This window comes from Prosopis cineraria, unplaced genomic scaffold, assembly GCF_029017545.1.
Source record: "Prosopis cineraria cultivar Desert tree isolate PC_DT_omini unplaced genomic scaffold, ASM2901754v1 PC9, whole genome shotgun sequence".
NCBI lineage: Eukaryota > Viridiplantae > Streptophyta > Magnoliopsida > Fabales > Fabaceae > Prosopis > Prosopis cineraria.
The window spans coordinates 15444527-15457645 of record NW_026555340.1 but is presented as its reverse complement, the minus strand read 5'-3'; positions in this window follow the sequence as shown (position 1 = coordinate 15457645).

Genomic DNA, 13119 nt, shown 5'->3' with positions numbered 1-13119 from the left:
TTATCAATTATTGCTGTCATGACAGCTCCTCCGGACCAAAATTCAGAGTGCGCCGTTTCTCTTCCGATATCCAATCAACATGATTCCAAAGCTCACACGAAGCTTATAAAAGGTTTTACTTGTGACCCAAATTTTAGAGAAATCCAACAGTTGGATTAAGATTTGGACAACCGGATGCAAAAGTGCAGGTTTTTGGTAAAAACCATTTTCAAAATTGTCCAAATCTCATCCTAATGGTCACAAACTTGTGGGAACACTTTGGACACGCCAAATAGGACTAAAAATACCTGATAGAATATTTAAAATGGTAAAAAAACTCTTTATACCAAAATTTGACCACTTGAGTGCCATTTCCCAAAATGGACCCTAAACCCCTAAAATGCACAAATCATACAGAGTAGCAAAAACTATTCCAAATATCATATACCATATGAATACACACGCTAATATTTTCACTTGACTCAGAGATCTCTGTGGGGCCCACACACCCACTCTCTCTATCCAAGGTATATGTTTTGCCCATAACACACAATTTGCAATGCAACCACTTTGCATTTGCTTGTGAAATCACATAATATCAAAATAAAAATATTTGCTTGTAGTGAAAACTTGGTCTACTAAATAAATCCATCAAAACCACATACCATAGCCAAGTTTTCCTAGCCATAAGTCTACAAGCAATTAAAAATTCATACACAAGCCATACAATCCACACATACTCACGCACATATACATAATCATATCCTACTGGCACCCTAATTCTAAATACGTTACAATAGATTTGCTCAAAAGAAAGGGGTTTCAGTTCTTTACAATTCCCAAACAACCCTTAGCTCTGCTCCTTTTCCCCGTCCCCACTGGTTCCTTCGCCTGAACCTAGAAATATTGAAAAAAAAAGGTGAGACAATCACAGTCTCAGTAACAGAGAAATTTACATTGATTATTACAAAGCAAAGCCATAATCAAATAAACGAATAATAAATTTAACATAGTATAATTTAGCCATTTAAAATGTATGAATGCATGACTTAGGCCAGTATGGCCTTTTATGACCAACAGAATGCCCTTTGGCACTCTTTAACTCGTAGGTAAACCTTATACCTACTTGTACATCCACAAGCACAAACATAATCTAAGGCATGATCTAATCCATCGAATCGCCTATGCCCCTTCGATGTGAATCTTGAGCAATCGAAGCTAACTCCCTCCCAGAGCCAGCCCGACTTACTCTTCATGTGAGGGCTACCTTGGCCTAGGCACTCAACCTCACACTTCATATGTCGAATTCCTCCCCCACTGAGAGGTGTCGAACACTCAATACACTAACCACTTTAGTGCACTGAGCCCACAATACGTAAAGCAACACTGAGTATTAGCAGTGTGCCATAGAATATCAAAAGTCCACACCTTCTAATTGGTGAACTCCCATCGAGATCATGCCTTTTATTCGTGTTTACCTTTCTTGAGTATTGACCACTTCAACACTCTAGGGTAGTATAACATTTATAAATTTTCCTTAAATAGTACCTTAGCCTATTTAAGGTACCTTACTTAGTTACACTTCCTTAAGTACAACTTCTATTCCTTATGATTAAAATACATGTAAACAAATCTCGTTTTCATAAAACATTGTTGTTTAAACAATTAGAAAACTTATTTGTACTATAATTAAAGTAGTACACCATAACCCCTTATAAAGCACATTTAATCTTTTAAACATGTAATGCATGATAGCTAGTAATATTTATTCAAAAATAGCTAAAACAAAGTAATAAGAAATATAAATTCTCCTGTTACCTCAACCTTTGGTACCAAAGGGTTCCTCTTGTATAAAATAGGACTCGACTTGTTCCTTAACTTCTGAACAAATTCCACCAACAATCTCTACAACATATAAGTGATCTACATCACTTATCATGACAAATAGCATTAATGAAGACTATAACTCATACCACACAATTTAGGTTAATGAGTCATAATCCATCCTATGGTCCTATATTAAACCAACCATTAACATAGTATCACTTAACCACCAAAACTATTTATATCCATCACTAGGCTAATTTTTAATCTATATAATTTTTAATCAATTAAAAACCTTCACTTAGTATTACCAACTTTCACCATTAGCCTTTATAATGAAAACCAACCATAATTTAGATATTATTAGGCTCAAATGGCAAAATTATAACTAAATCAATAGACTTAAATCATTGAAGAGCAAAACCCAACCTCTTGGGGTTTAATTTGTGCTCAAAACACCTCTTTTCATCTAATTATCCACTCAAAATATTAGATCACTATATAGAAACTCAAAATATCCTCCCTAAGATCCAAAGAAATAAAGCTTGCAAAAATAAAGCCTTTAGGAGCAAAATCTAGAAATTTTTCTCTTCTAAAATTGAAGAAAATCAAGAGGAATGGAAGAGGATTGAAATAGGGAGTTTACCTATCGTGTAGTCGAGCTCGCAACAGTCATAAAGCCTCCTAGATCCAAACCTAACTTCCTCTCTTTCTCTTCTCTTCTTCCTCTCTCCTTCTCGTGCGTTTCCTTTCTTTTCCTTTCCAATTTAGTTTTTGCATCTATTTTCCCCTTAAAAAGCTGATATAAGACTTTAGGGAAATTACAAGAAGGGCCCCAACATTTTTTATTTAGCACAAAAGCCGGGTCAACTTTGGTAATTTTCCTCATAGTTAAAAATCAAATAAAACCAAACTTTTGCTAAGAAAAATTTAAACTCTAGACCTCTATCAAATTATTTTAAATTTTAATTTAATTATAGATATTTTATTTTATTTTATTTTTTTAAAATAAATACGAGTCTTAAAATTTTTTAGGATGTTACACATGGAGAGTAAGTCGAGCTGTCTCTGGGAGGGAGTTAGCTTTAACTGTTCAGGATTTACGTTGAAGGGGCACAGGCAGTTCGGTGGATCAGATCATGCCTTGGTTTATATATTGTGCCTGTGGAGGTACTGTGGGTACAAGGTTTACCTACAAGTTAAAGAGTGCCAAGGGGCATTCTATTAATCAGGAAAGTCTATATCGGCCTATCTCATGCATTGAAGCATTTTAATTAGTTAATTATATGTTATTTTGAATCTATTTTATTTACTTGACCATGATTTTTCTTGTAATAAGGAATATCGATTTCTTTGTTACCGAAACTGTAGTTGTCTCACCCCTTTCTTTACAAGGCGAAGGATCCATTGGTGGACGGAGAAAAAAGCTAAGTTAGGGGTTTGCTTGTGATTTGTAAAGAATTGCAACCCCTTTCTTTTGAGCAAGTACATTGTAATGTATTTAGAATTAGGGTGCCAGTAAGATGTGATTATGTATATGTGTGTGAGTATGTGTGAATTGTATGGCTTGTGTGGCTAGAAAACTTAACTATGGTGTGTGGTTTTGATGGATTTATTTAGTAGACCAAGTTTTCACTACAAGCAAATATTTATTTGGGTATATATGTGATTTCACATGCAAATGCAAAGTGGTTGCATTGCAAATTGTGTGTTATAGGCAAACATACACCTTGAATAGAGAGAGTGAGTGCGTGAGCCCCACAGAGATTTTTGAGCCAAGTAAAAATATTTAACGTGTGTATTCATATGTGTATATGATATTTGAAATAGTTTTTGCCACTCTTGTGTGATTTGTGCATCTTGAGGGTTTAGGGTCTATTTTGGGAAATGGCACCCGGGTGGTCAAAATTTGGGTAAAGGATTCTTCTATCATTTAAATGTTCTATCAAGTGTTTTTAGTCCTATTTGACGTGTCCAAAGTATTTTCACAAGTTTGTGACCATTAAGATGAGATTTGGACAATTTAAAAATAGTTTTTACCAAAAACCTGCACTTTTATATCCGGGTGTCTAAATCTTAATCCGATTGTTGGATTTCTCTAAAATTTGGATCACAAGTAAAATATTTTATAAGCTTCGTGTGGGCTTTAAAATCATGTCAATTAATACTGAACGGAAAAATGGCACACTTCGAAGTTTAATTCGAAGGAGCTATCATGACAGCAATATTTGTTGATGTTACAACATGAACGAAATTCAATCCGTCTATTGGATCTTTTCAAAATTGGCATGCTAATAGTACTATTTAAAAGTGATATGTGGGGTTTGAAATTGCTCCGATCTGAGGTCGGATGATGAAATGGTGCATCCCGGAAGTTAGTCTAGAGGTGCTGTCATAGTTGTCATGACAGCAAAAATGACTAAACTTTTAACATGTTTAATTTTAATCAACCATTGAATTTTTTTAAAATTTGGTACACTTATTGTACCCTTTGAATGTGACGTGTGAGCTTTAAAATTTCTTTGATCGGGATTAGATGACAGAACAGCGTCTCTTGGAAGTTGGCCCGGGAGGGCTGTTATGACAGCATCTTTTTTACCTCGCTTTTGCCTACCTTGCTTCCATGCGCTATAGGCAAAACCTATAAATTTTTTTATTTTTTTAAAAAAAGGTTTTAAATGTTTACTTGCAATCATGTATCTGCTTAGTGATTTAAATGGTTTGTTTCCTAAGTTGATTTTAGAATTAACTTCTTAACCCACCTAGTTTATTTATATTATGTGATTTTTGGATAACACTCAGCGCAAGTGTTACAAGATTTTATTTTGATGTCTTAATTTTATAAAGTATTTTTTAGTCCTTTAACTTTAACACATTTAATTTCATCAACAAGAAATTCTTGAATTAAACTTGTAAATATCAATAAAACATATTCAAATGTTAAAAGAGTAAGTTTAATTCTTTTAAAATAACAATGATTAGCATGAAAAATAATCATTTAAATTTAGTAGTGTTAGGGATTATATAAAAATTATACTCTCTCCGTTCAAAAATGTAAAGCATTTTTTAAGAAGTTGGATGTTCAAAAATGTAAGGCATTTTTAGTCTTTTAAGGAGTAATTATTACTTTTTTTAAAGTGCCCCTACTGATAATGACTTTATATTTATTATAGGGTATTTAATAGAGTAAATATGAAAAGATAAAGTTAGTTGAAAAGTAGGTAACTACTTTATTAGAAGAAGAGATTTTAGTTAAAAATACCTTATATTTTTTAACAGATGGAGTATAAAATTAGAGAATAAAAGTATAATTTACCTAAATACATATTAAAGTCATTTGTATCATGAATATATTTTTATAATGAATATACCAGTAAAAAATAATTTTAAAAATATATGCTTGGTAATTTTAAAAAGAGTGTGGAGCAATTTATTTTTTACGGGAGCAGTTATAATTTTAAAGAGGGAGAAAATGTAATTTTGACTAAATCTTAAATAAAATTTTTACCTTTTTGATAGGGGTAATTGCTTCCTCTATGTATAATATAGGTACATCCCTGCTAGTAAATATAAAAATATTTACTCATATCAAAAGTAGGTAGAAAGCAGTTCACCCTTGATAATAAGGAGCAAGAAATAAAGTATTCTTATTTGCTCCCCTGTCCTTGAATTGATTAGAAAGCTTTCTTACTTGATCTTCAAGAGTTTCCTTAGTATATTATTGTGGGGAGAGACGTCGTGGATATTAACTAGCTTGAACCTCAACTCAAGGCTATCAAGAACCATGAATGAGGTATAAAGTGACTTGGTGAAAAAATAAATAGGTTAATATGAGCATGCATGCATGTATATAATTCAAGTAATTCATCGAGCATTATTGAAAAATTACCTCCAGTATAAGTTTATTAAATTAGTGCTTGCCATTTTATGCTAAAGGATTTTTATTTAAAATTTTATCCCAGACAACTTCAAATGAGCTCAATCTTTCGTATAGCCCATTATAAAAAATAATTACATCTCCAATTATCACTTGATGAGCCATCCTCATAACCATCGCATAAGTCTCAAGAGAGCCATAGTATTTATGTTTTACAATAGGCGTTGGTATTGGGTGTTGCGAAATTATGGCCAACTCTTTGGTATAGTTAAACACCTTACCTTTCAAGTTACTCTTCCCCCTCGACTGTACAATAAAAAAGTTAAATATGCATAATTATATTACAAGATTTTAAACAATTATTTAACCATAATTTTTTCTTTGGCTGTAATGGGTCCTTTGTTAGCTTAGGCATTATCATCATTACAAGCTGGCTAGGCCATGCAACGAAGCTCCCTATGGCATCTCCTAACATCTGTGCCTTATCGATAAGAACAAGCAATGGATACTTGGAGTTGATTACAAGAAACAAAGAAATCGTCATGCAATTGGGAGGGAGGGGATAGTTATGGCTCGCATCCTCAAGTACCCTGTTGCAACCACTATGCTTAAAGGATTGTTTGTCAGACAGTTGCAATTGTTCTCACCTTAAACAAACAATGGCAATTAGTTTCAAAGATAAAAAAGTTAAGTAAATTTAGAAGATAAAACATATTATCTCAAGTAGTTGTCTAAAGGAACTGGCAGCTATCTTTCTTACTAGGACTAATCTCACCCAAAATTGTCCTGCCAATTTGGCTCTTAAGTAGCATGTCAACAAGAGTTGCTTAAGCTTGCAGCTGCTCCTTCATAACTTTTTGCTTTTCTCTCAACTCTTGGACCTTGAATGAAGAAGCTGATGTTTGCTTTTTTATCTTACCAAAATATTTCTTCCTCGTAATGCCAAAGCCAACACCCCTAACATAACTAGGGTGGTCAGCATTCCCTAACGCAGTGGTCAAGATATCCTTGTGCTCATAAAGCTTATCGTGTGAGACTTCCTAGAGATGGAATCCTATGTAAAGTAAATATGATTAGTTTGCATGCTCATAATAAATTATTAATTGATATATAAGAATAATACTTACAATTTTATTAGTAACCTCCTTCACACGAGGATTGTCAATAATTCCTTTTTTCTTACAATTTTATCAGAAGCCTCCTTCACATAAGGATTGTCAATAAATCCTTCTTTGTTATATCATACCAGTGCCTAGAGCTTATAACGAGATATGATAACATCTCATCTCTCCTTCTTTATATGTTTTTACTCAATGCCTGCATACTCTAACCTTCCTACTCTATTTATTTATTTTTAGCCTTCTCTCTCTTTATTCTGAACACTCAATTCCTTAGCAAATAACAAAAAATTCAATCAATACATATATAAATATACAATCAATAAAATGCACCAAAATTGTAATTTAAGAAATATTAATATCTTGAATTCCTTTTTAAGCTATGAGGCAATAAAAGCATCTCAATCCTCATGTTTTACCAAAAGCTATAATGTAGGAAGAACTCAAGCTGCAAATTCAATGTCAGGATCTTTCAAATATATTTGTGTGATGAAATATCTAAAAGACTATAGTACCATCCCAATCTTTTGCAAGACAAAGTCCTTCTTGCTCTCGTCAATTTCAAATCCTAACTATAAAATAAAATAAACATGTCAGATACATCAATTTAAAAATAAAATATAATAAAATATACTTAGTAAAATGCAATTTATAGTCAAGGTGTCCCAAAAAGATCCTTTGTGGTATGTTCCACTTTGTACCATGATTTTGCTATCATAGGCATAATAGTCTTTGCTACCACCCTAATATAACTTATGAATTTTGAAGATTAGATTGCTTGCCTTTTCTTGTTTCACATCAATTTTTTTGCTTACAACTCTTATTTTTATTACCTTTTCCATTCCTGTTAGGCCTTATTGAATGCTATTATATTTTTGCTCTAGCTTTTTTAGGTTCTTTTTGCAATTTTTAAATCAACTAACTGTCAAAATTAATTTTTTTTAAATATAGGATGTTCAATGCACCATTTTCAAACATTCAAGGAAAAAATTGCATCATATGAAAATTAAAATACCATATACTCAATTAGAAAGTAAACATACCATTTAACCCTATTTGTAATAGCATGGTTAATTGAAACAAACCTGGTGAATATCTTGCTGTGTAAAGTTTTCAACTAACTTGGTTCCTGATGAAAAGAATCATTGTCTAAGAGAATTATATGCAACAATTTCAATGCCAAGTTTCCTGAGAGAATATCAAGCAATATCAAAAATCCTAATAAAAATACAATATATATATATATATAATATGTTAAAGGTGGTTTAGCTAATTCAAACATGCAAGACTAATAACTAACTCGCATAGACCAGTAAGATAGTGTGTGTTTGGATTATATATACCTAATGAGTCAAAAGCATATTTGCCAAACTAATTTTCAAAATGGTAGAAGTAAACTCTCACTAACATTTCTAAACTAATTTTGCCATGAATTTTAGGTTTAGCATATGGGTTCAGGGGAAAAAAAAGGATTTTATACCCAAATATAGGTTTGTAGAAGTTAGATCAGTAGAAGAACTTTTAGGTACCAAAAGTGGTATCCAAACATCCTTTAGTTAAAGGGTTTTTGTGGTGGAACATTTTTTTTATTGATTTTCTTTTAATTAATAGTTGACATGCATTCTTGTGAATCCCAAATTTATCTCTTATACTTAATTTAATGGTTAAGTTTTAATTTTTCCCCCAAACTATTTTAGGTGGAGCACCTAATTTCCTATACTCTTTATTATAGCAATGTCACCCTTGAAGCAATTAAATCGAAGCAATGTTTCCCTTGATGTTAAATAGGTAATCATTGATGGTTAATTTTGTTGACTTAAAAGTAAGTTTGTCTGAAACTTGACATAATTAAATCATAGCACTCTGAGTCAACAAAGGTAACGATTAACATTTGCCCATTTAACATTAGAAGCATCATTGCTACTATTTAGTTATTTCAAGGAGCGACATTACTACGAGAAAGAGTTTATGGCTCAATAAAGGCGCTATAGCATGTGGTATAGAGCAACGTGCTCTGTCTCTATCTGTGCCATGCGCCACGGCGTGGCATACTGTGCACCGTGGCACATATGATAGCAATTTTTGTTGTCATATGATAGCTCGAAAGTTAAACTTCCGCCACATGTCATTTCCACATCTAACGTCTAATTGGAGTGATTCAAGTATTCACATGAATCTTACAACATATACTAGCCAATAGAATAAGTTTGAACTCGATCTAATGGAGTGATCTAAAATTAGATGCTCGAGTACAAAAAGTCATTTTTTTTCAAAAACTTACACTCTAGGCGCTCAATTCTCATTCCTTATCCCATTAGACCACTTCGGGCTTTAAACCAAGTCCAAAAGGATCACATACACCAGCTTGACACTACTAACTACATATATCACATTATTTACTTAAATTGACCTCTCAATACCACATTACACACTTATGGACTTAAATAAGAAAATACACATAAACATATATACACAACTAGACTTGTTTTACTTTGAACCCTTCAACTCTTACATATGGGGTTTCATCTCACCATATGATTAAAAATCACAATATACTCAACTTTTTTAAATAGGGCTCTGCCTCACCATTTGTATCAAGTTCTCACATATATACATAATTCATAATCAATTCACATTCAACACACATATATATATAAGTGGAACAAGTTACATAATGATATACATTTTCTTGATTAGTATCTAGGCCTATTCACGTATCCTTTTATTAGGGCACCTTCGGTGAGATACAACATCATATACACATACAAGCAAGGTTTTCATAACACAATTCATATACATATTCACTTATACATCTTAGTTGGCAACTCAAATTTTAACAACATACTATACATTCAATTTACTCAATGGTAGTCATACTACTATCAAATGAAGCTAGTCTTTTTTTGCTTCCTTTCCCAGCCTTCTTGTGCTCTCTTCACCTGTGTTTAAAAGTGACAGAGTGAGATGTACGTCTTAGTAACTCGTAGATAACCCCAATTATCAGTTAGTAAGTAAAATCATAAACAAGAGATAAAATAACATGTATTTTAATCAAAGCAATATCATATGCATATACAAGAACTCATTCTGATCAATCTCATTATGCTCATGCCCATGCATTCCTGGTTTCACCTAGCGGAGTAACCTCTATGCTCAAACTAAGACTTTCAGTTACATGGAACAGGGCCTACCATACCACTGCTTAGACCAGGTAATCCTTTTCGCGTTTGGGTGATCTCCTAGGTCCATCATGGCAGAGTTAAACTCTACACTTTGAATCATTAGGACTTCCTAACCTTATATGGAGTAAAACCACGACCCCTACCCTAGTCTAAGGTAACCTCGTGGATCATTCTATGTCCTATGTCCGTCGTGGCAGAGTCAAACTCTATGCTTTGGATCATCAGGACTTCCTAAACCTCCTCATGGTAGGGCCACATCCTCCTACCATAATTTAGGGTATGCTTCACGAATGCGATGCATGTCAATGCACATGGCACCTCAAATTCATTTCAATTAATACTCACACACCCGCATGCATATTCTTTCATAATACTACTACTCTATTAGTTCATAACACAATGCACATAATTATATAAAAATACTTGTAAATAATTTCACAAACAACAAGTAAAAGGGTTACTCCAGTTACCTTTATCCCTTGTTACTAAAGGTTACCAATCACTATGGATTCCCAAGCATGTAGATTCCCATGAGCAATGTCACAAGTGCTTAATTTACACAATACAGTCTCCCTTAGTCAATTCTTAACACTTAATATAGGCATTGATTCGATTAAACTGAATCTCTTAATACACAAAATGATTCAATTAGAACCCTTTTTGAATTCATGCATCCACTATCTATAGTTATTAGCCCTATAGGCTATCCAAATAATCATAACAACTTCCTAACTCATTTATTCAACTAATTTTGCCATTTTAACCTAACTTTCTTAGGCTAAATGAGCCTAAATCATCAAAACTTAACCATTCAACTTCATACTAGTCACAAAACGATAGTTCCATATTTGATAGCTTATTTCAAACCTTTCTTTTATATTACAACACCTTAAAACTCCTTAATTGGATTTCTCAACTGATGAAATTAAATGAAAAAGGATAGAAATGAAGCTTAAGGTTGCACGTTACTTATCTAACAAGTCACTAACTGAAGCCGACTCCCAATCACCAAATAATCAATGCCGTAGCAGACATGAACCTCTTCTCCTCTCCAAACACGTTTCCCCTCCTTCTCTTTCTATTTTTACGATCTAACTTAGTTTTTAAGTAAAAATTATGCACCATGCGCTGTAGCGCACACAACTTCCATATAGCATAATGAGAAAACTCTCTCTTGTGCTCATGTGTTATGTCCTAAATTGTTGTTCTACCCTTCAATTCTATCAATACAACATCCAAACAAAACAAAATATCAACCCACCATCCAAACCATAATCAAACCACTAATTATTAATTTATCCCTGATTAGCAACTAGTTTTTCGAGATTTAAATTCAAGATGTTATAATATTGGAATTAGACAATAATATTTTTAAAATTGAATAAATTCTTGCTACAATGGTTAAGCATGAACTTTAATTGATGTGAAAAAATTTCATGTCATATAAAATTAAGCTTAATAATACATATATTTATTTTGAGATTTTAAATTAAGATGGGGTAAAACAATATTAGAATTTCCATTATCTTATATTTATTTTGGCCAAATAAATATCCATTAGTTTATATTAATAACAATAAACTATCAAATGGTACATGGTAATTAAACTGTAATATTTTACTCTATTATACGAGGAAGAGAAGAAGATGGAAAGCAAAGAAAAACAACCCTTGAGTTCAATGGCAGGGCGAGCATCAATACGATGAACGTAATGGAGATCACTGCAATGGATTTGTAGTCTCTTCAAGCTCCCTTTAAAGCCTGGCTTGTTCCAATAATTAAAAAGATATTAAACATTGTGATATCAAAGGAGGAGTTACAATTTATTTTATTTGTTGTAAAAATAAAAGGATAACAAAATTTTCAGTTGTTTTAAGTTTATATCAATTATCGATTTAATCTCTTATACTTTTATTAAATTATCATGTGAGTCCTTCAAGTTTTAAAGTACAAATTGACTCTCAAAATGCTCTAATATATAAAATACATTGATGACCTAATACGTAAATGTAGATTCTTTTTCAACCAAATTATGTGTATGTAGGTAAATGAGAATAAATTAACTCTCAAATTAGTTTATTTTTTAGCTATATAATATCTTAAATTATATTTTGTTCTCTGTTTTTTTTTTAATTTCATAGTCCATTTTTTCCTATATAAATAATTATACTTTTTTATTAATATATATGGCAGCTATCTGTATTCTATTGTTCATGGTAACAAATTTTAATTAAATACATGAATTTCAAATGTGAGATTTGAAATTCAAAATTTTAAACCTGAATTTCAAATATAAATCTATCAATCCAAATGCTTCCTAAATTTATTGTTCCCATTGAGAGAATTAGAGTTTAGCCAATGCATTTTCTTACACAAGATGAAATATGTGAACTTATGATCTATTCATGAAATTTGTGAACTTCTATTCATGCATGCACCTTTCTCTTAATGATTATTTCTTAGAATTCCATAATTGTCTTTGTAATGATTATTTCTTATAATTACTCTAATGATTATTTCTTAGAATTCCATAATTGTCTTTGTAAAACATCAAAAAGCTTATCAACAATTCCATCGCTAAAATGTTTCTCAGTCAAAACTTCTAGCACACAGCCCACTCTATGGAAACTTACATTTCCATGTTTGGCATAATTAATAAGATTCAATATGACGATTTTTTTGAGGCTAAAATTTTCATTACTTTCAAGTATTGTCTTCAGATCCTTCATGAATGGGAAATACATGGGCACATTGAAAGTGTCTACTTTTTCTTCACTTACTAGTCCCTATATTGGCAAAAACTATTACGAATAATCTTAAATATTCTTCTTACTTAGAGTTGATTCTATTTAATCCATAGCAATAAATGATGATAGAATTCTCAAACAAATGCTTACATGACAAGTAACATTCCCTCCATTTTCAAATGTCAACAAATATTAAACAATTTATGCCGTTTAAAAAAGTTGGTTAAGTTTAACAATTATATTTTGAAATTAAAAAATTAGATTAAATTATTCTTGTAATTAATTAAATAAGTTTGTCTTGTAAATTTTGACTTTATAGGTGCAATTTAGAAAAAAATTAATAAATGTTTCTTGAATTTTGTAGTTTTACTTAAAAAAACAATGAATAATGT